A 23720-nucleotide genomic window follows, 5' to 3' on the forward strand; every position below is an offset into this window, starting at 1 on the left:
TGTCCCAAGTTCACATTGTTATACATAACCACACATTGAGACTTGTGTTGCGATTGCGTTTAGTGGTAGAGGTCTTGGATTTTCTCATGGGCTACGAGTCATATTTGCGCAAACGACGAATATCGGTCTCAAGTAGGTGCTGCAAAGCAAACCAACCGGAAAACATCGTCATTCCTCATCGTTACGTTAGCTTCGTCTCGTAGATTCTAAGAATATGGTCAGAATCACGAAGCAATGCGTGTACGTCATTAACTCATTACACATCCATGACGTCACGACATTACTACGTTTATCTGCGTTAGTCAACGCAAATATTCGGCATCTTCGGAAAGCAATGAAACGAGGATCTCAAAAGGAAAGTAAACACTAAACAACAGCGATGACTTCTTCTAACCTCACAATTTGCTTTAAGCGTTACCGATCAACAAGATGATGTAGATTGACTAAAAACTGGTTCCTCGACATGCCAATCCTCAGCGATAAATATTACCAATAATTGAACGATAGAATTCGCAGTTTTACAGTTTTAAGTTGGTACTGCAAAACCTTCATGGATGACGTACACGCATTGCTTCGTGATTCTGACTATAAATAGTGTTCTTCCAGGTGTTACCCCGTCGATAAAGTAGTCGACGTTTCCAGTTTTCATTTACAGATTTTTCACTGGTTTATCGCTCCGTCTTCGCGCAGATATTTCCAAGGTTACAGCCCAAGAGAGAATCCAACACCTCTAACTGTACCGGCGACTCAAACTAAAACCATTTCTGATCTTGTTGAAAACCATAAAAGTTAAGTCATAAGTTTTCACAGTCCTTTCTGACCAGACATTTTTTGACCTACGCTACATTTACTGAGTTTATCAGAATTTTTGTAATGTAAAATTTACTGAGCGGAAAAAACGAATAAGAATTTTAAGTGCTGCCTCCATGTACCTATATTGATTTTGGAGGAGCAACTGGCCTAAAGAAAAATGTATATAAAGGAAGATTTTAATTAAAAACAAAGACAGTAAAAGATAAAAAAGTGAGATGATATCTTATGAATTTATTAAAAAATGCGAGTAATTGATACTTTAATTTCACAGTTTCGTTAATCGCGTAAAACGCGAAATAAATTTTTGCCGTCAAAATCCCGTTAGTGTTTTATCTTTGGCTAAAGGAATGAGACACTTACAAAGATACATCTACGTTGGATCATTAAGTGTGTTTAAAAGGTGAGCGCTAATGGCGGTCGTTGCGCTTTTCTATTTTGAAAGAAATCTTGATGCGATTAATAAAAGAGAAAAAACGGTTAAAGCGACCATCAATAGACCCCATACAAGGATATGATGGTATTTGAATGTAGATATATTTAATGCACGATATTATCTGGGCGATCGCCATTTCTTAACCACACAATCAGAAGATCTAACAATTGAATTTTTTATTCGCATTCCGTGCCGTGTAGTTGTTCAAGAATAAAATAATTGCTTTATTATTTTTAACAGGGACGACTATCACTCGAGCTCTTCGTAAACCGTCGGTTTTGGTTCGATCAGTTACAACTAATACAAGACCTGGGAATCGCTTTTTAACGATTTATTTACCTTCCATCCTCGTCTAATTTACGATGCGGTTGTACGATGTTACGATAAAATTTTGAAACTCGATATGAAAGCTAACGAACTTCATCCAGCGGAAACTCTAATAAATCGGTGCATTTGATTTTAATAAACAGAACTAGTCGTGGGCTATAATTATCTCGTTCGTCGGGAAAAGACGAATAATTACACAATTAAGCACGAAATTGAGACGGAATCCGGGTCGAAATTATGGCCCACGTTCGTCTCGTTCGTTAACTCCGCTTTTACCTCTTTATTTCCGGGGCCGAAAAATTCGTCCAAAAATTCCGGCGAGTGCGCCAAATTGGTATCGGCTCGTAAATCACGTTTAGATTTTGTCGCGTTTCTTCGGTGATCTTTTAATTATCAATTTGTCTTCACATCGCGGTAATAAATGTCTCCACTTTAGGCGCCAATATAAATCCACGTGGGCTGCAGATAAAAAATCTAATTGATTCTAAAAGTGACAGGTGCCCATCCTTGCGAGTGGGAGTACTCGGCCTGGACATAAATTCTATGCACTGTTTGTATAATGTTCGTTTGTGTTCTAGGGGATTAACGGAAGTGCCTCCATTTAAGTAGTAGGAGGCGATTTTAAGTGACCATTAAACGCACCACGGAGGAGACATCTCAATTGGCGTGGAGCTAAACTTCCCCGAAAAATGGGCTCTAAACCAACACTTCTCGACGTATTTTATTGGCATCGTATGGTTCACGTCACGATTTAGAACAAATAACATGCTTTATGACAATCAGGGAAGCCAGCGGGACACCGAAAGCACAAAGCACTCCATATTTCACCGATCTCCAATCTCCAGATGGTGAATTCTCAAACACGGCTCGAATTCGAAATAAATCTTCGAGACTACTTACCCGCAAGCTCACTTATTTAGCCGAGAATCGAGCCGACAACCAACAAACTCACCTGGAAGCAAATAATATAAATTAAAATTTTATTACTTCTCGATGTAATTAAAAAAGTAATTTAATGCGACTTTTAGGGCGACCGCTATTGCCGTTTAATTGAAAACGGTTGGTGTTTCAGAATCGATGCAAAGACCAAGTCGGATTTCGCGGGTCGCTTTTTTGCGGTTTCGACACAAGAGTTAGTGAGATTGTCTCTTCAAAGGGACTGACGATAAAGAACAATTCCAACTGTCGGCATTCCCAGGAACTGACACATCAATTAAGCAAGATCCTGTCAGAAAAAATCAAAACATCAACTATAAACATTAAACAGTTCTTGTCGGACTTTTTGCATCGGCAGTCATTTTGGTCACAGACGCTGCCATAAAATTTTATGAGCGGCGTTGTGCTGCGCTGCAGAAGACAATAAACTGAGCTCCGGGGACCCAATACAACTCTGATTGCTGCTCATCTCCGAGGTTATTCCCTCCTTTATTTCCTCCGTGTGTCTCCTGATTCACAACTAACGAACCGAACACACCATTTTTATTTTAACGCCGTAATTAGATTACTGGCGCCACCATTAAAAATATCGCCTTAGCGGCTGTTTACGAAATATTGAATGCTCGTTTCCTACTGACCTTTATCATTAATATCCACAACACAAACAGTAAACACAACTACATTTACATTCATAAAATAATTACGGGAAGCCGACTCAATTTTAACGTGCGATATTTATCCAGCGCTTTCAAATTTGTTACAAACTATAGTCATTAAGGATCCAGTAATGGACTAAGCGATATACAAACAATTATCACTTTATTACTTGACGACCTAGTTTCCAATTCACGCAAAACCATTTTCTGCACCGCTTAGATTAAAACTTAGGTCACATCCATTTGGTTGGTATGGTTTAAGGATTAAAATCGAGGAAACAGAAATAAGCGAAGCGAGCTCACAACACACCGATATACTCGACACAGATTGATGATTGCTACGCAGCTCTAACGTCATATCGTGATGAAATAAAGTGTAGAATACAATAAATTTTCCTTTAGTATCTACCAAATTTTAAAAAATGGATTGACTAATTTTCTACTTAACTGGATGTAAGAGAAAACCAGACAAACAAAATTTCTAAAAACTGGTAAAATGTTGAAAATTTGTATAGAATAGAGAGACAATAAAATTACAATTTCAAAACAAGTAGGTAATTAGTCCAAATTTTAATTAAATTAATTACTTTAAAAGGGCGCTATTTATTATTTATACAGTACCTATAGAAGATCGTTAAACTAATTTTGAATCTTTCGAAACAGTTTTTGATGTTAGACCAAACCAATTTTGATTTTTTAATCGATAAAAATTATACAAATACCTATATAATTATTATGGGGTGTTCATTAAAATTCCCGGTCAAAGTTGGCGTTTAAGAGTCGATTCTGAACGCGCCACGGATTGCAACTCTGATAAAGCTGTTTAAATCTAACCCCACTTTTTGCGTTTTTTGTGTTTTTAATCTGCAAGTTGATGATGATAACAGACTGACGAATGGTGCGTTCACGATCCACTCTTCAACGCCAACTTTCCGGGAAATTTTACACTCTGTCATTAAAAATGTAGGATGTCAGTTAAAATTTTGAAGCAGGGGCGACTGGTAATAATGTGCCAAATATAGTTACGTCGCCCTAAGCGTTGACTCATCTTTCAAATTTGTAAGACACCAGAAATAAATCCGTCCGAACTTTTCCCGCGGACACCCGATATACCTATACACCCGGAGTCATTACTACATATTCATCTTCTCCCTAACTTAAACTTTCCAAAATTGTGCGGTGTAAGTTGTGTTTTGGCGGAAAATATGTAAGCATGTCAAATGTGAAATATCATTTTTTTTAATAAGCGGTATCTGTATCTACCTAATAGAATCATGTAAATATAATTTCAGTATGTAATTGCCAAACGTAGACATTTGGTTGCTTGTGACCACGGTGGTCAAATTTAAATCAAAGCTGCCAACCATACGACGCAGAAAGTACTAGAAACTATACTTCCATCAACTTTACTTTTTATCTAGTGAACAAGTGAATTCCACTTATTTTTACTATTACCAGGTGGAATCTATTCTAAAATTTAGAAACCAACACAAATTAAAATACAATATGCATATTATGTAAACACATTTTTTGCAAAAATTTTCACATTTGGTTAAGCACGATATTTTTAATTTTGCAATTATCTACTGGGTATTTTGTGGTAACAACGACTTCACAGTGGAAGTATTCTAAAATCCACAAAGCTGTAATCCACTTTTTGGTTATGCGTCCAGCCCAAATTGCGATAATGTCGTCAGAGGGCGCAATTTACTTGTTGCACCACGAGTCGCATCAATCATGGCGAACAGACGTGTGTTCGTTTTAGATTAGGTTTTTAATGAGATTTCATTAAAATTCGCGTAGCCATCCATCTTATTTATCAATTTCTTGGTTTGACTCACATGCATCACTGTGTATAATTAGTTTCCTTAACGCCGTGGAGCCGAGTGGAAATTTATTATTATTATTTTTTACAGTTCAGAATCGATGAATTAATTAATGAATTTAAATATAAACAGAATGCTCGCTAACTGGTAAAACCACTCCTGAAATATAATATACGGCCGGTGTAAATCATCTGTTAAAGTAAGTTAGTAAAATATTATATTACCTACCTGCAAGTTTCTGTAAAGTGTAAAATTATTGTAAAATATCAACTTGTGCGGATAAATTATGAATGCAGTGTCGCAGGACATGTGTTCCGAACAGGCTACATTAAATAAGGAACTGAAAAAACTCGTCGTTTTTGAATTATTTATAAAGGAAGCTAAAATAGCACGACATGCAATACGAATTTCCCATACGTTCGAGAGAACGACTCTTCTGCGAAAAAAACCGGACGAGTCATGAGTCGAAGTAGTTAAAGATAGAACGCTAAGGGTAGTCTTTATGACTCCGGCAAGTCATAAAACCTTCAATATAAAAAGCCGAAAGGGCAGTCGAGATAGCGACGAATTTTGGACGAGCGGAGACGCCGTTCCCACAAATGCAGGAAATTGGCACCAGGGTATTAACGAAAGTAAACAGTTAGCACCTTCACCAAGACAAATAGTGCTAAGTACCTAATCTCGAGTAGTGTGCATGCGTATCTGTCAAAAGTAAATTTAAATACACCGCAAATATAAATATTGAATTAAGCAGCAGTGTAAAGTTTACATATCAGGACATATTGTACACACAGGATTTATTTATTTTACAACTCGGTAGCACTTGCTTAGCTTTTAATTCTCTACTCCGTGATGCACAAAGAAAATACGGAGATAAATGGTGTATTTATGAGTTTTATTAAGTGATAATGGCGTTAACTCTACGAACTTTAACAAAGGGTTATCGCCCTATTCTGCTCTGCCGCAACCTCACGGAACAACACGACTGACGAATGTCTATATTAAAACCGTAATCGCCGGTCCACCAGCAGACTAGACCATCGTTGACGTTTACTCAAGGCGTCGATAAAAATTCGACGTGATTTAGCGTCCAATTTAGCCGCCTCCATTTATTCGACTGCTTGTAAATCTTCGTAACATTGTAGTTACACGTATAAATAGCTTAATCTTTGAAGGAAGCCTACCATCTCAGTCATTCGCATTAAATTTATTGCGTGAAATCGTTAAGTGCATGTTGAAATATAGCTCCGGTAAGTCTATGACACTATTTAATAAGACCAACATTTCTTGGGGAGGTTGTAAAATGTTCTCTCTTTTAAAAGAATTCCGACAGCGGCGATAATTTTTTCCTTTTGAAAATTATTCAACCGACCGATGTCATCAATTATATCAAATATCAACGTTGTTATGTGCCTTATAAATCCCGGATCTAATTTTATTCAAAACAACTAACCAATTAAAATATTTCTGTGTCATCAACAACCACAAGACTTGCACCTCACTGCTGGATTTTCGAAATAACAGCCACAATGTTTCCAAGTATTTCGAAAGGAATGAACACGTGTAGTTCGGATGAAATTATATGGGCAATTATAAAATTCCTGGGGTGGTGTTAATGATTTTCAAAAACATCTCAACATAGCAGTTCTTATCTTCGCTGCTTTACAGCCACAAGTCCACATTGGTTGGATAAAATAATAAAAATAAATAACTACTCAATTGCTTGATTTTGTCAACGTAAAATTTACAGAAACCTTTAAGTCGTACTAAATAGTCGACAACATTTTGGAAATGTCTTCGGGTTTTTTGACACAAATACTGACAGGTTAATTATACAACATGTAAATATAAATGTTTACGATTTTATTTTCACGTGTTATAAACAAACATTTTGCTTATTTTGTCTCTTGTTAACATCGTCTCGGTAATTATTATTGGAATAATAGCGCCATACTTGGCAAAGTAACGGTTTGTAGCAAAAATAATCAATTCAGAACAATCTTAACACAATGGAGAGACGAATCGATACATTCAATTTCCAAACACACAAATTATGACACCGACATTATTCAAGTTTTTTATACTTACAACTGCAGCTACAACTTTAAAATGGTCTAGAAATGTTCAGATTCGCAAAAATTCTACCCACTGACTATTTCTACGACAAAGAAACGTTTCGGAAACAGACATTATTATCGATGTGAAAGACGAAAACTAATTTATTATTATGTTCATCGAAATTAATATAAAAAGCTGAGAGAAACTTGAGAACATGTAAAAATTTATGGTACAAAAAATTTTGTATTGATGATGCGATTTACTGTCTTTGGTGGTAACGTCAACAAAAGAGATGGTTTACATTCTAGCGTTTCATGTTACATTTTACAACACAATCCTAGAAAACACAGTTTTCGATAAAATTGTTTTTAATTTGAATTTGAGGAAAGATGTTAGAGCAGTCTAACTAACAGTCCAAGCTCTTAAATCTCGTTGGTGATTTTATGGTTTAATCAGATTTTTTTGGTAAATAATTTTTGGAATATTAATTTAGACAAGTCGTGTGAAGAACCTGCTTGGTTAAACAGCGAAAAATGTGTGTTTTGAAAGAATGTTATTGACCCTGGGTCCGAATCTGTGCGGTGCGGTTCAGGTGGTCAGTTCGGTCTCTGGAGACCGGCGAATGATCTAATTTATATGTCTTCATAAAACTGGCTCAATACGATTAAAAAGTGCGCTTAATGATAACATTTAAATGCGGACGGGGACGGCGGCAATTATTTACCAAGAGCGGTGGCAAAAAGCGCGATACGCAGACGGCAACGTTAATTGCTCTGGCTTGAGCCAATTATCCGACCAACTACAGTTCGCATCTTCAGTATACATCCTAAATCTCGCTGAAAATGTCACATGCTGCTCCTTGCGGTCGACAAAAAGGAAATGGCATTGTTGTTTCATTCAGGGGGCCGCCGCCGCTCCGCTTTAATCCTTCCAGTCGAGCGCCTTGTTAAGGAAACTGCGCAATTACGATGACTACAAGTCATAAATACGGTAATAATTCTGAACGTGGCGAAAAAAATGTGAGCCACGGACGGGTCTTCGAACGTCGCCGAGGATTAGGACGGACGTCCCAAATGTGCCTAATTTATTAACGAATAAAACCGTCTAGGGCCAATCATAAAAATTCTTTTAGATGGTGCCCGTCAGTGGCCGTTGGTATAATGTGAAAAGATACAAAATTTCGACAACACCTGATCGGTCATAAAACAGAGTAAACATTTAGAGTTAATATTGAGATGTAAATTGGTCACCGGACGCTCTTAGTGTTAATGCGTGTGTTTGTAGAACTTGATTCCATAATAGAGCCGCATTCCTGGCTCGGAAGAAACCAGCAGTGACGACACTGAACATTGAAATTATGTGAGGTTACTGGAGTCTACTGGAACAACTCAAATTTTCCTACCAGGTATAATTGAGACGCACGTCTGGCCTTCTCGACACCGTCTCGCCAAAAGTGGTGAAAACTTACGACCTGCAGATGACCCGGGGCCCAAGTTTCCAGTTTACATGTCAACCAACTGCCCATTACAATAAAGAACGGGCGACAAGACATAAACCAAAAGCCTCATACTTTTAGAACCGTTGACAACCACACAAAACCTGGTACCGCTCCGTCAAAAAAATTTCAACAACGATTGCTCAAACCAAAGACAGTTTCCACTGCAGTTTTTGGTAACAAGGAAAAGTCTCCAAGAAAAATACAAAGATCTTGAGGCAGTTCTGACCAAAATCAAAATGTGTTTAAAGTGATTTTATCGAACAATTAAAACAAACATTTGTTTAATGCCATGGACAAATAAAAATTCTGACAAAATCCAGTCACGTTACTTTCCTTTTTATTTGGAAAGAAACTTGTATATAGAAAACTACAAATCTGTTTAGCAGGAGTGTTGCAACAATGGCAAGACAAAAGTATCAATGGATTGGTATCACGATTTCCATAATTCGTAATCAAAGTTGGCGTTGAAGAGTCGATTGTGAACGCACCACTCGTCCGTCTGTAGAATAAAAATACAAGCAACCCAAAAAGTGAGGTTAGATTTAAACAACTGACCCATGATCCGTAATTCGTGGTGCGTTCGCAATCCACTCGTCAACGCCAACTTTGAGGATAAATTTAAATGAACACCCGATACATATTAGGGTACCACCATAGGAAATTTAGAATTCCAGTCGTAGGAAGATTTTATTCGTCGAAATATTTTTAAAATATATAAAATTATATAGTATTCCTCTTACTGCAGCAAGTTCAGAAATTGATTTCGTGTTCATTTTAATTCTTCAAAAAATGCTCCAAATTAATGGTGCGCACGTGCGAAGAACAACAAGGTGTTTTATTCGAAATTAAGTAAAGGAGAGGTTTTAAATGAAGACAAATGAACGTGGTTATGACGATTTCTGTTGGAGGAGGTATGTTAACACCGTGCACAATTAAATTTTTCATGTGCTACAACTATAATCAGGAGTACAAATGATGCATTGTAATCTAACGAGCTTCCTTCCGATTTTTAACGACAGTATAGAATATCAATAGGACCACACATAAGCAGTTAAGACAACAAGGAGTGATTGTTGTAAAGAGAGATATTGGAGTGAAAAGTTAAATCCATTAAGATGCCATGGCACGGCCGTAGAGCCGTCAGAAAATTTACATTTTTATTTAAATTTTTACGACGAAAATTTGCACATCTTAAAGAGTAATAAAGTTGTAAAAATATTTAGCGATTAAGAGGACACCCAACTTGGATGATGACCGTGCAATTTTTTAATGGAGGGCAGCACCTCGGCCGGTACCGCAAAGAACAACATAATCAATTCTATGACTTCTTCTTATTCGAAATCAAAGTGGTTCAAACGTATAATAAAACTATAACGGGGCGGATAAGGAATGTTTTTCATGTGGCTTTGTGGCTACCTAATAAGTAGAGTCAACGCAAATACGGCCAACAACAAACGAGCACAAAACGAGAACACGAAAAAATCTAGCGAAACGGCTTTTTTAACCGTCCGTTTAATACATATAAATCGTCATTATGTGCAATGGCAGCATAAAGACATACCAACGAGAATGTAGTTCTCAAAAATAATCGCCGAGCACACATCCATACGTCAATCCGAGATAATATACGACTTGGCTTTTGCAAAACGTGTACGCGGTCGGTACGGTTGTTCCCGTTTTTACCGATCGGAACAAGTCTGTGATATGTCGGCATGAGCGCCGAGACGATACAAACACAACGTTGCTATTCCAGACCAAAAACCCGGACCACTTAACAACCACTGTCATCGCACGCAAGATACTTGCCGAATTTCGCCGGAATGCTTTTAAATTCCTCGACGAAATTTTATGCCAATTGAATTTGATGATGCACTGCCATAAATGTTGCTTCCACAAATTTCGAAAACCGTTTTTGCAAAGCACCGTTATCACAAATAATATACTGTTCGAAACCATTTGGACTTCCTTGCAGTGTAATTTGCAGCGTAAAAAGGAAAGTTTTTCTTTTGGAATTTTAGAATGATACAGTTCAACACTATACATATTTATAGTATGTCCACGAGACTTCGTTGACAGAACTAGTAACTAGATTACTATTACCCGTTTAAAATAAGTTTTCATATGGTGCGAAAATTTAAATTGACCCTTCGGTACAAAATAAGTAAGTTTATACAGGGTGTATTAAAAACGGCGCATAATATTTACGTCACGCGAATCTACGCTGAAAGGCAAAGAAAAAATTCTAATCTGAATTTGGTCTTAAACGAATAATTTTTTAATTATTATTATTATCAAAAAAGACATTAGTGACAATCGTAGTTACTTTTTGATTTTACCCAACTCTAGGTTAGTTGCAATAGCTTCAAAATTTGTGAAAAGCATTTAAAAAAATAAAATTACATACCGGGTATCAACCACCAAACCTGGCCATAGGCACATTACACATATTAAAATAATATATGAATTGCTATGAAATATATTATTGTGTAATGTCATATTGACAGCTATAATTATCATCCGTACAAACAATGCCATCAGGAAACTTTTGATGTAGGTAACGTAGAAAGTAGAAATACTTTTGAAATTTGGAAAAGGGAAGAACGATCACAGAGCAGTATGTATTATGTTCAATAATTGGGCAAATTTGACGAAACAATAATATGTTTCATAGCAACTCATATATTATTTTAATATGTGTAATGTGCCTATGGCCAGGTTTGGTGGTTGATACCCGGTATACTCATTTTCAACGATATCCGTGCTGTCAGTGTCATTTTTAATATGTTGGTGCAGATTGTACACACAAATTCATAACCAGTATTCAGAGTATGTATAAGCAACTCCTAGTTAAAAAAAGTGTCAAACAAGAATTGGAGGTTATGGTAAAAGAAAATGTATATTTCGTCAAACATCAACAACAAACAAGAGAAATGAATCTCCAACATGGTTAAACTAGGTAAGTCATCCTCGGAATCCGAATCACACTACATATTTTCTTTCTTTTCTCGGAAATAATAGATAATAATTTGAATTCGTCAAGGTAAATTGCCAAATTAGGAAACTCAAAGTTTCTAAACTGAAACAGCAAGTGATGCCAACATACTGTCATATTGAAACTACGGATGTCATTGAAAACGACTATACAAATAAACCAATAACCAAAATGGTAAAATTAGTACTGAAATATGTATTTATTTTACTTGTTGAGTTATATGTTATTGATACTATTTATTTCTCCATTACAATCGAAGTAACTTTCCAAGTTTGACTGTTAATAATTCTATGAGCAGAGGGTTAACAGTAAATTGGTATGTACTAGAGTTTTTTTGCTTATATTTCCACAAAGAACCATGTGATGTCCCTACGCATAAAACTCAGGTATACCAACTTATAAATTTACTTCATTATAACCGTTCAAAATATAAACTTATAAGAAAACGTGATTTGTTATTTTTTTGCGAACATCTGTAATGTGTCAAAAACAAAGATAAATTTTATTTTTTCTCTGAATTTGTGTTTTGATATATGTAATATAGGTCACACCACTGATGATAATAAAGAGTCTAAATTGATAAATTATCGGTTCAAAAATTGCAAAGTATAAATAAACAAAATAATGTTATTATTCTCATTAAAACAGACCATGTACTTTAAAGGGTCATCAAATCAGAAAAATGTTTTTGTTTTTCTACTTTAAATGTCTGTGTACCTACCTATTTAGTCTATTTTGCCAAATTAGATTAACTTTTTCGAAAAAACTAAGATTCATCAATTATGAATGGTCATACCAGTTGTGTTAGGACGTGATTTGGTTAGATTTTAAATTAAAAAATAAAATAAAAACAATACAACAAACAGCCAAAATTAAAATTGTGATTGTCTTCAATAGTTAGTGATGATTCTAAAATAACTGCTAATATTTATGTTCACTATTGAAATATTGAAATATTAGGTACATAATAAAACAGTATGTATTAAAATATCGTAATCTTCCCTTCATTGCAATGTTTAATTACTCAAATGTTTAACATAACCTGGGAATAAACTTTATTCACCCTTTATACCGAGTGTATTATCAAAAATCTTTGGTGCTATAACGTCCTTATTTTTTATCTGATTTTAATAAAAAATGATAAGTCAAACAAAATCGTTTTAGAAACACTATAGTCCGACATGCTATGATTTTTTTTTTACCTTATACTTTTTGACAGACCGTAGCTAACTTTTTTAAGTTGCACTATATATTTTTTTTATCTTTATTCTGATAGATGTTATCTTCTGATTACACAAACATTAAAATCAAAAATTCGTTTTTAATAAAAAAAATAGAATTAAAAAAACCATATTTGTTCACATACTGCTAGGATTCTTCTTACTAAATCATCTCTGTTATCGGCCGGAGTTAAATAGACATTGTCTTGAATGGCCATAGCTCTCTTAGTCACTTTGCAAAATTAGAATGCACTTTTATTACTGTTTAATGTGACTGCTAGATTTAAAAAAAAAGCATTATTTTTTAATTTCTTCTTTTTGTTTCTATGCATGAGCATACATTTTCATATTCAAAATAAAAATCAAACTGAGCAAGAAAAGTTAATAGTGCAATTTAAAAAAAAAGTTGATTATCATCTGTCAAAAACAGAACTCAAGAACAAATACTGGATCAATTCAAATTATAGCCCATTTAAAACGATTTTGTTTGACACATCATTTATTAAAATCGTATGAAAAATAAGGAAGTTACATTACCAAAGATTTTTCATAATACACCCGGTATAAAAATTACTCAAAAACTGCAGAATGTGAAACAATAGTACAATTACAAATTTAAGTTAGCAAAAATATTGGTGACTGCCTCTTCTAGAGAACAATTATTCTACAAAGAAAGAGTAATGATTTTATTTTCATTTTAAATAAAAGTAAAAAATAAAATTTTGAAAAAATTGATCGGCTATTACACAAATAATAGTTATTTATGATGTAAGTGTTAAAAGTGAGATTTTATTTTGTAAGTGGGGTAGAACCCCACGAACAAAATAAAATCACTTTTAACACGTCCATCATACATCTATTTTTTATACAACTGGTCTGCATTGCATTAAAAAACGCAGTCGTAGGTATTTTTGATGTTTATTTTAATTTCTGCGGCAAAAATCAGGTAGCTAGTCTTGTACTGACATTTGTTTATTAGAAACGTCAAAAAAGTTTCATTAGGTACGTTTTGTAAAACACTTTCAATTCCACATTATTGCATTCGCAAACATGGAATACAAAGAAAACGACGTTAACGATGCCGATATCGACGACAGATTTCCCGCTGATATTGAAAAAGCGGCAAATAGAGCCACTTTGACATTTATAAATAAAAAATAACTAGTGTTAAAAGTTTTTTTTTTACTAGTGTTAAAAATACTTTTAACACGGTAACTTATAAAGAGCAATTTTTAATCAAATTAGCTTCCGCTAAAAACGTCACTTTTAATGTCAGTTGTATAAAAAAATGTTTCTCTGTAAAATTTTATACAAACAAAAAGTTCCGAGGAAACATTTTGTCAATCAAAGAGATTCAAATATCACACCAAGAAAAATAGAAAATTCAACAGAAAATATTGATTACAAAAAAGAAATCAAAAAGGTCTTAAATTCTGAAAAAATATGAATATGTACAGTGGCGAGCACGGAATTTCGCACACAGTGGACATTTCACTGGCATAATTTTATTAAAATGAGATACTGGCGGCAGTTTCGTGACAGTTTAGGTGAAACATCAGTCATGATCACATATATCATGATTGATTATAATGACAATAAAGCTTAGAGTAAATAGTTTTTTTTAATGACATACAAATTGGTGTGCGAAATTCCGTGCTCCCCACTGTACATGCATTTTTAAAATTCAAACCAAAAATTAAAGGATAAAAATTTTGAGAAAAGTAACACATTTTCTTAAAATCTGCAGTAGGTGAGAAATTATAATTAACAATTATTATTATATCGCGCGTTCAAATGAAATCCTGGGCTAGGGAGGCGTTGGAAACCGTCAATTGTTGTGCTTTTTTAAAGCGTAGATTAATTGGAGCATGTTGACAGCTAACCTAAAATTTAGAGCCAAAAAAATCTTTCTTTTTTTCTTTCTTTGCGATGTTTTATATTAAAACTAGAATAACTTAACGATTCCTATTCTCGAAGCAAATATCTAAGGGCACTCTTTGCTAAAAACAAACATGTTCAATTATGTCTCAATTAAACATAAACAAATATGATTCGTGTCAAACGGCGGGAAATTCAAACTTTACACTGTTCTAAACGGTTTAATTTTTCCAACGCCTACTCAGCCCAGGATTTCATTTGAACGCGCGATACCTAAAAGTAAATATAACATTTTCGAGAATTTCAAAATTCAATAAACGCGATCTGATTAATATTCGAATTCGAAAAAAGTCTTACCTCATATGAGTACATTTTTCATATTTGGTGCCGGAAACAAAAGACAGAAATGTCACAAACTTGTATTGTCAGTATCAAATTTCTCAAAGACGTTCGTGATTTCGACAGAAATGCAACAAATTGTGTGAAAAAATAAAACTATGTACACTCGCAGGCAATAAATTTTGGTCGTCAATGTCACTCTTTAATGCAATAACATCATAACCTATCATCAGTTGAATGGCATTAATTGTCATTTTTTTGACACTGTTGACATGGACATAATCAGGCAGGGATTTTGTTTTAATTTGACAATCTAACCAAATTTTGAAATGACATTGACGACCAAAATTTATTGCCCGCGACAGTATTTTCCAAAACTATTTTCCACATTTTGTTTTATTAGGTAGCTAATGTCGACACCAATAAATTAGTGATAATAATAATTATTATAAGTATTAGGTACAGTTGCGGCCGTTGAAGTCTCAGACAGGAAAGATTTAAACACTGTATAAATTCCGAAATTTGATTAGCGTAAACAGGATTTTCATCAAGGATTATAAAGTCAGTGTCAGTATTTGACATATTAGGTCAGAATCGCGCGTAACTTTTGAAATGCCGCAATTATCTGATTTGCAAAAATGTGTTTGACTAAGGGACGGTGTGAGTATGAGAGCCATTGCGAGAGAAATTAATGTGGATAATGTTTGAGTGACATTTTGAGAAACGTCACTTTCAATACCATTTACAAAGCTAAAAGTTTGGCGTTGTTCAAAGTGTCTGAGTTTTCAACGGCCGCAACTGTACTTTTTTATTGGTTTCATTAAAATTTATTTTTTCAACCTATCTAGCGAAAATTAAAATTTACCTAGACATTCATTTTTACAGCGGTTAGGAGAAATTTGACACTGTCAATACAATTTTGTGACATTTGTCAGTCTTTTGTTTCTGCCACCAAATATGAAAATTCCTCTAGTCCTAAGAGAACATTTATTATAAAATGTAAAATTGGCAGCTATGTATGCCTGTCCGCTTATAACTAAAGAATTACTGAACAAATTAACTTTTTTTTAATGATTAATTTAAATTTTAATACACAACCATTCACTACTTTGAGAGAGAGTTGAGTGATAAAGAAAAAGATGATTTTTTATAGAAAACATTCGGAGAATTGATCGTATATCTTTTAAAAATTAAATTAAAATTAGGATCAAGATCAAAATACAACCCACTGAGACGAAACCGGCTCAATAGCCAGTTATCACATAAAATGTAATCTTACAAATAAATAAAATTATATTAGGTACGAACATATAGGCACTCAGAGAACTATGACCATAACAATGTTTGATATTTTTTAAACAAAAAATATAATCATTACTGAAACGCCTTAGAATTTGGTCAGTCACATAAACATCATAAAGAAAACTTTTTAGGATGGCAACAAAGCAATGACACAATCATGATTAAATAATGGATCTGCAACTATTTGTTAATCTGGTTCAGATTCCGAGTAGACTTCAAAAGGTGTAATACAGCGTAGATAATTCAACGAGCCAACAGAGCATTATCGTCTGAATTTGCAATTGGCCAAATTGTGCGATTGTGCATTATCACTAGTTTACACAAGATTACCTGCAATGGCTACTGGAATGCCGATATAATTTCCTCGCACAAAACGAGCATATCGACGGAATCTTTTGAGCAGGTCTCGTATTCCTATTGTTGTCGTGACAAGGGCTTTATAATGTGTAATCCGATTACATTTAAAACTTGATCCGATCTAGAAATTTAATTTACAAGTAGCAATCGAAAATTAATCTGCAATTTCATCGGCCTTCTGCCACGCTGCAATCCCCACAGCAATCCAATCGCATGCACCAGTCATCTCCGTCGAAGCGAACCAGCGCACCTCCACTCAATTTCGCATCCGATGTGTTATTATATCGTGCGCTTTCTGTTCCTCATTATTTATTTTAGACAAGACAAAAAGGGGTTTCCGGGCTCTTCTACTCGGACCAATTTCCAAACAAAAGGTTATTGACTGAGCAATTTATTACGCCCAAATCGGTTGTTACGCAAGCCTTTTTGACACCACCGCGTTCGGTTCTTCACTTATCCGCAGGTGTACGCTCCGTGTCCGTCGATGTTGTTTGCCAGTCATACCAACCGACATACTGAGTGTCCATTTATCAGTCGGATTGTCCTGTCAATACCCACTGATCGGCGTTTCGCCTCCCCGCCGTCTCCACCGGCCGTGATTGGGCTGGTTTTTGTCACGATGTCCGTAGCTTTGTATTGTCAGCCGCATTCTTTCGGACATGTCTATATATCAATCGCAGTTTCGTTAGAAAATAAAGAAATGTCTGTTCGGAATGATCCTCGACTTGCTCTCCGACCGGCAACAAACACAATTGATTTTTTTTCACCACCACGTTTTAATGGCGTCCATCCAGTTCAAATGAATTAAACAACGACCGTCAAGACGACTGGTGTAGGTACTTCACCAAAACTAGTCGAGTCGAGACTCCTGATGCCTCCGCGAACATTCCCACGTCGTCATAATTTTATTATTTTGGTTGCTAACAAGAAAACGTAATGATAGTTTAAATTGTAAATAATGATGTAGATGGTCTTCAGTTCCTCGGTAATTGCTTCGTATTACATTTAATGCGAACTTGAATGCACACATTAAACTGTATTTGTAAAGCAGACGGTGCACCGAGCAATTTCACAAATAATATTCTTTAACTCTTAATTGAAATTGCTGATAAATATCTCTAATTGCCATTTTCTCACTGGCACCCGCTAATAAGGTAGGTATCAAGCTCAACACTTTATCACTGCTATTACCGAAGAGGACTATTAACCTACAGCTGGGATGCGAGTCGGATGCCATCTTTTTCCAGATTCGAGATCAAACATTGAATTAAATTCGCTACTGTTCTATTACTTGGTCGAATGCAAGCACCGTGAAGTACCAATCACGCAAGAATTAGCTGCACAGCTTGGGTCAAATCTGGAGGGCAACTGGCATCACTTTCTTCTCGATACAAAACGAAACACAATAGCTTCGTCAAGATTATTACATAACTTTTTGGCAAACTGTGTCAAACTTTCAAGAACAAATTTTCGGGCAAGATTTTTATATAAAAAATAAATAATTAAGGTGTAGTGCTACATTAATAACTATGAAATTATAACTAAACAAATTGGACAATTAGTGTAAATATTTTGGAAGCTTATCAAATTGATCGCAACGGTAATTACATCATAATTAATTACCTAATTGAATTATTTTTTGCACGACCTTCGTATAAAGAGTTATGTACCTACCCTTGACAAACACAATACAAAGCGTTCAAAAGAACAAGAGAGAACACTTATATTTATTTATTTTATGTTAATATTTACATTAATATTACAATCATTGCACCCATTTATATTAAATAATGTCACGCCATTTACCCATATTGTGACCAAAAAGAAAAATCTAGTGTGCCCTGCTTGTGAGTAAAATGCCTTTTCATTGCTCGTGCAATTATTGGCCTCGCTGCACTCGTACAATAAATTAACACTTTAGCTCCTTATTGAATAATAAACTATTAAATTACCATGATCAAAATTTATATTTGTGCTTGTACAAGATTCTTAACTGTTATTTTATGAGCTTAGGTCAAAAATAGAAAATATTACTACGATGTGAATTTTCGTTAAAGAAGTTAAGATCATCGGTATGATTACCACAATTTGGATCATACTAAATCTTTAGTAATCGTCCTAATGACACCAACTTCAATGGCAAGAGGTTATGTGGGTTCAATAAAAGATAAAATTGTCTTCTGCTGCATTTTGGATACATAAATTTAAATAGCGGTTTAGGATGCAGTTACAGAGCTTATAATGTTTCATCATTACCGACCCATTTTTGATAACTGAAGTAACTTTTACCTGATAATTTGTTACAAAAATATGAACATTAAACTGTTAACTAATAATAGCAAGAAGCATGGATTCATTAACGTATAAAAAATAAAATTGAGTAAAATACTTATTTCTCCAAATATGTAGTAGTATAAGAATAACAGTTCTACTAAGTCAGTAATAATAATAAATTTCAAACAGTGAATAAATGGTAGCAAAAGATTTCTTTCGGTCCTCTGCGGAAACTTAATAAACTTAAATATTCTTCATTTAAATTTTTTATAATTTGCATTTAGCGTAATAAGCAGTTAAACAGAATTACCCTAGAAGAGTCCAAAAAAAAGAAAACGTAGATTCGATGTTCTCATTTCAGACATATTATCATTTTTATTAAGAGTGAGTTAAAGATAGCACATTCCTTAGCATGACGAACTCTCGGAAAGAACTGTTGTCCAGACATGACCCTATATTTGAAATCCCCCTTAATTAGGCATCTAGAGAAAACAACATCTTGAGATCGATGAATTTCTAAAAATTTAAACGTATTTTATTGGTTGCGAAACTGATAAAACTATTCATAAGATGGTTGTAGAACATAAAACAAAACGCGTCCCCATATGAGGATACGGTGTCTGTATAAAACGAACAGACTTACAAGGCGAGGACTGCTCTGTTGAACACCGGTACGAATCACAATGGTTTATTTCACGTGGACCTATCTAGTCGTAATGTTCTTGTTCGAACGATGTAATAATTGAAACATAATAAGCTAGAACACCATTGTCTGAAAGACTGCGGAAGAGCAACAATGCATCCAGGCATAATCGATTTACCAGTCAATATGTGAAACACACATTAAGTTTAGTAGGTGTTTTAATAGTAAGATATGCCACAATAATTATACACTACACTTGTTTACATCGAAAGGTGTAGGTTGGTGACAATCAGCAATGGCCAATGTGGGTATGGCAAAAAGTCGGCTCGTAACTTTTATTGTCTCTGCTTTGATGATTGTTAATAGGAAAGTGCCGAATCATTGAATATTGTTCGGCTTTTAGCTAGCAGTTCTTTTGATCACTCGTCTGAGAATCTTTTTATATCTCAATACAAAGAGGCGCTGTCACATCTACACGATTTTTGTTTTTCAATCAACGCATTCCGCACAAGAACTGCCCTCAGCCTTCTACAGTGCTGTACGTGTTACACAACTATTGTCACGGAAAAATTCACAAATCCTTCAGAGAGTGTAAAGAGGGACTACCGGAGCTAAAGTCCGTCGGACGTGAATAAGGCCTGACCATCACCGTAAATTTAAGACCTGTCCGCTGGCGGACACAAAAGGGATCATGAGTTTGTTGAAATCCAAAAGATTTCAAGCAATGCGTCAATGTTACGTGCTGTCGATTCTCAGAAAGGAGATTGTTAGGGATGTATTGAATGGTTTTTCGGTAGGTCTATACCTTTAACGATGTCGTTAAAATGTTTGTTATTTCGGATGTTCCGGTCTAAAATCCCTAAATAAATCCAACAAATTGCAGAAAATCCACATGAGAAGATGTTTATTTATGTCGTGCTCTAAAAGACTTAATGGTTGGGGAAGAAACTCATAAAATGGCGTTGCGTCAGTGTAAACACTACCGACTACAATTTCGTGGCAGAAGAAATTCGAGATTATCACAATTTTCAAAGAACGATCCACCTTACAACAACACACTCTACCCCATGTGGCAACACCAATTTTTCTTTTTTGTACATGTTTATTTAGAATATCGTAAACTACTCGTGCATCAATTTTTAACTTGACAAAATGGGATAGGTATACCCTAAATTCACAAAAAGTTTAACAATAATAATTTCATTGCACGAAAGTTAAATGACAATTACACTAAAGACCAAATGTTAAAACGTTAAATTATTATTAAATCTGTCGAATACAAAAAGTTAAACGTCAACATGATTCAACACTTTTTGCCAGCAGCTTAATGGAATATCTGATGACCTTCTTACTTTTGTCTTGAGTGAAATTAACGGAAGATATCTATAATTGTAATTACCGCACCGCATCAGGTCATTATGCAATAATTGAATCAAATCAGCGCAATTTTACTTGTTAAATATTGCAAGTCATACACAATTTCAGAGTGCTTCTTAAAGAACACAAATGGCAGAAGTGGCAAAAATTTGCCACTTCTGCCATTTGTGTTCTTTAAACTCACTAGTGAATCTAAAACCCACTGTTAGTGCATTTAATTAAGAAAAAAAAAATTGACTTGAATCATTATTGATTTACAATTCTAGCGCTGTATATTTTCCTAGCGTTTGTTATCTGTATATTTACCCCGAAGGGGACAGTGCCAGTTAATGATTAACAATCATGATATCCAAAAAAAAAAACCAAATCTTGTTCTACATATTTACACAAGTACTATTACAGTGTAATGTGCAAAAGTATGTCTTGGTCTTGGTTAAGGTCAGAAATTTAATTTCAAAAATATGTAGCGCTTCCACATTTAAGAAACAATAACAATAAAATTATTTTGTAATCAAGCTTCTAAATTTCCTAAAGCATATGAAAAAGAAATTAAATCTGAAAGAGAAATTAACAAAAAACCAACATCTGTGACATGTTATGACAATGAATGGCATCCTTTATAAAGTAGAATGAACGGAAGTTTCAACAGAAAATATATGGAAAAAATATGTGAGTAGTTTTACTAAAAAGGAAGTAATATATTTAGAGATTTCTTCCTCTTGGGACATGTATCTATCAGTTACATTGTTTCATAAATGTATAATAAAAGACATACACAATCACCAATATTTATCTACGAACTGTCATTAAACATCAAATTTGAAAAGTAATATCAGTGAATATAAAACAACGAGTTAACAGACATCCGTTTCAGGACCTGTATAATTTCGAATTAATGATAAATTCCACAACAAACTCCAAAGATGAAATTTCAAAATTAAATAAAAGTCAACAACACTAAAATCACTTTGACCAAGATAAGAACTTTTAGATAAATACATAGAACTGTCGGTTCCTAAAGTTACATAATGTAGCCATATTCACTTGTTACATTGAAAATCTAATTCAATTTCTTTGATTCTGAACATTTATTTTTCCGATCTACTGGTCGGAAAAGTATAGTGTACAACACTGGTGTGAAATATTCACTTTTCAGCTCTAGTGTGGTACAATACATATTACATTATTTTTAAATGCACAAAATTTATTTAATATTTAGTTGAAATAAAACATTTTAAACGTGTTGATGTAGAAAAGTTTCACACTTGATAATAACAATAAATCTTTTTTAAAAATTTAACAATATATGGATAAAAAAGATAAATAACTAAAATAAGTCAATAAACTTTACCATAAAATCTAGTAGGTTCAATATTTATGTAGTGAATCTACAAAAGTTATTATCTCTTAGATTTAATTGCTTGTTGCTGTGACATTCTGTGCATCTGATCGACATTATCAGAATTTATTTTAAATGGAAAAATGTAATATTGTCTGTTAAAAATCTGCGACTTTCAAGAGTGTCGTCATAAGAAGAACTGAAAATTTACCTAACTGGGAACATTTCCATTTACTTCTTGTCCGACTAAGTACATACATCTTTTTGCACCTTTTTATTATTATTATTAAGGGGAATAAAAAGAAAATGCTGAATTCCCTGAATTTGTGAATAACGTTAAGTTCTCGTTTCGAATTAAGTCGTTTTTGTTACAACTAATGGAGCTTTCGCGATAAAAGGTCGCTTATAAAAATAACAGTAAGCTTGTCTTCCTAACTGCTACCGTATCATGTTACAAAATGTAGCAAATGTTTAAAAATGCAGAGAAAAGGTGAAATTTAATGAATATGATAATTTCAAAGTATTATAAACTATTCAACAATACTCTGAAAAGAGTTTGGAGGATACCTACTTTTCCTTTCTTAAGGTAATCTGTGTTATTATTAAGTGAATATTATTTCATAATTTTATAACAAAAATGTATAAACTAAGCGCGTGAAGTACTATTGCGGGCAAAAAAAGTGGGACATCAACGTCCATTGTCTTGACTTTTAATGTGAAATAACCCTTATCTTATTCTAACCCTACTTTGAATTGATTGACGTTGTCATTAAGTATTGTAGGTTGTAGGGAATGATTGTAAGTAAGCACGTAGTGAAGATTTATTTAAGGCAAAGTCCCAATCAAAATCTATCTTTATCAAAAGGAGAGAGCATTTGGAAAAGGAAAATAGGAGTATAAAATAAATTTTTAAACTGTCATCTGGAATAGTGTCAAAAAAATGACAATAAAGCTTAAACTACATCGAATTTTTCAAAACTGACAGAAATTTGATGTCCCACTTTTTTTGCCCGCAATAGTACCTAGTGTTAATATCATTTGTAACAGAAAAGAAGTCCGCTTATGCTCTTATGAATATTAAGTAAAGTTAAATTAAGATTTGGTATAATATGTACATTTTTTTACGCTTTATTGTAGTAAAATTAGATCAAAATACATATATGGAATATAGTAAAGGTATTTTATTGGCAATGTTATTTTTATCATTACAAATAGCATCCTTGAACTGTAAGAGTTATATTTTTTACGGCGGGTCCTTAATAAATTTATCACGAATTTATTGTTTCTTTTTGTCAAATTTATTACTATTACTTCAAACTCGACTTCAAATTATATGGCGAATGATAAATACCTAAGTATTTTAAAACTATAAATGGAAAAGTGTACCTGCTGAAAAATATCCAACTTTAAGAATTGTTGCCTCTTACATTTTCAATTTCGTTTGCAATACAT

At 34.1% G+C, this 23720-nt stretch overlaps 1 protein-coding gene across 2 annotated transcripts in view; it reads right to left on the bottom strand.

Annotated features, from left to right (window-relative positions):
- ci (cubitus interruptus) overlaps positions 1 to 23720 on the bottom strand; it is a 71469-nt gene that overhangs the window by 46628 nt on the left and 1121 nt on the right. The window lies entirely within an intron of this gene.

Source organism: Tenebrio molitor, chromosome 1 (genome assembly GCF_963966145.1).
Source record: "Tenebrio molitor chromosome 1, icTenMoli1.1, whole genome shotgun sequence".
In the NCBI taxonomy this organism is placed as follows: Eukaryota; Metazoa; Arthropoda; class Insecta; order Coleoptera; family Tenebrionidae; genus Tenebrio; species Tenebrio molitor.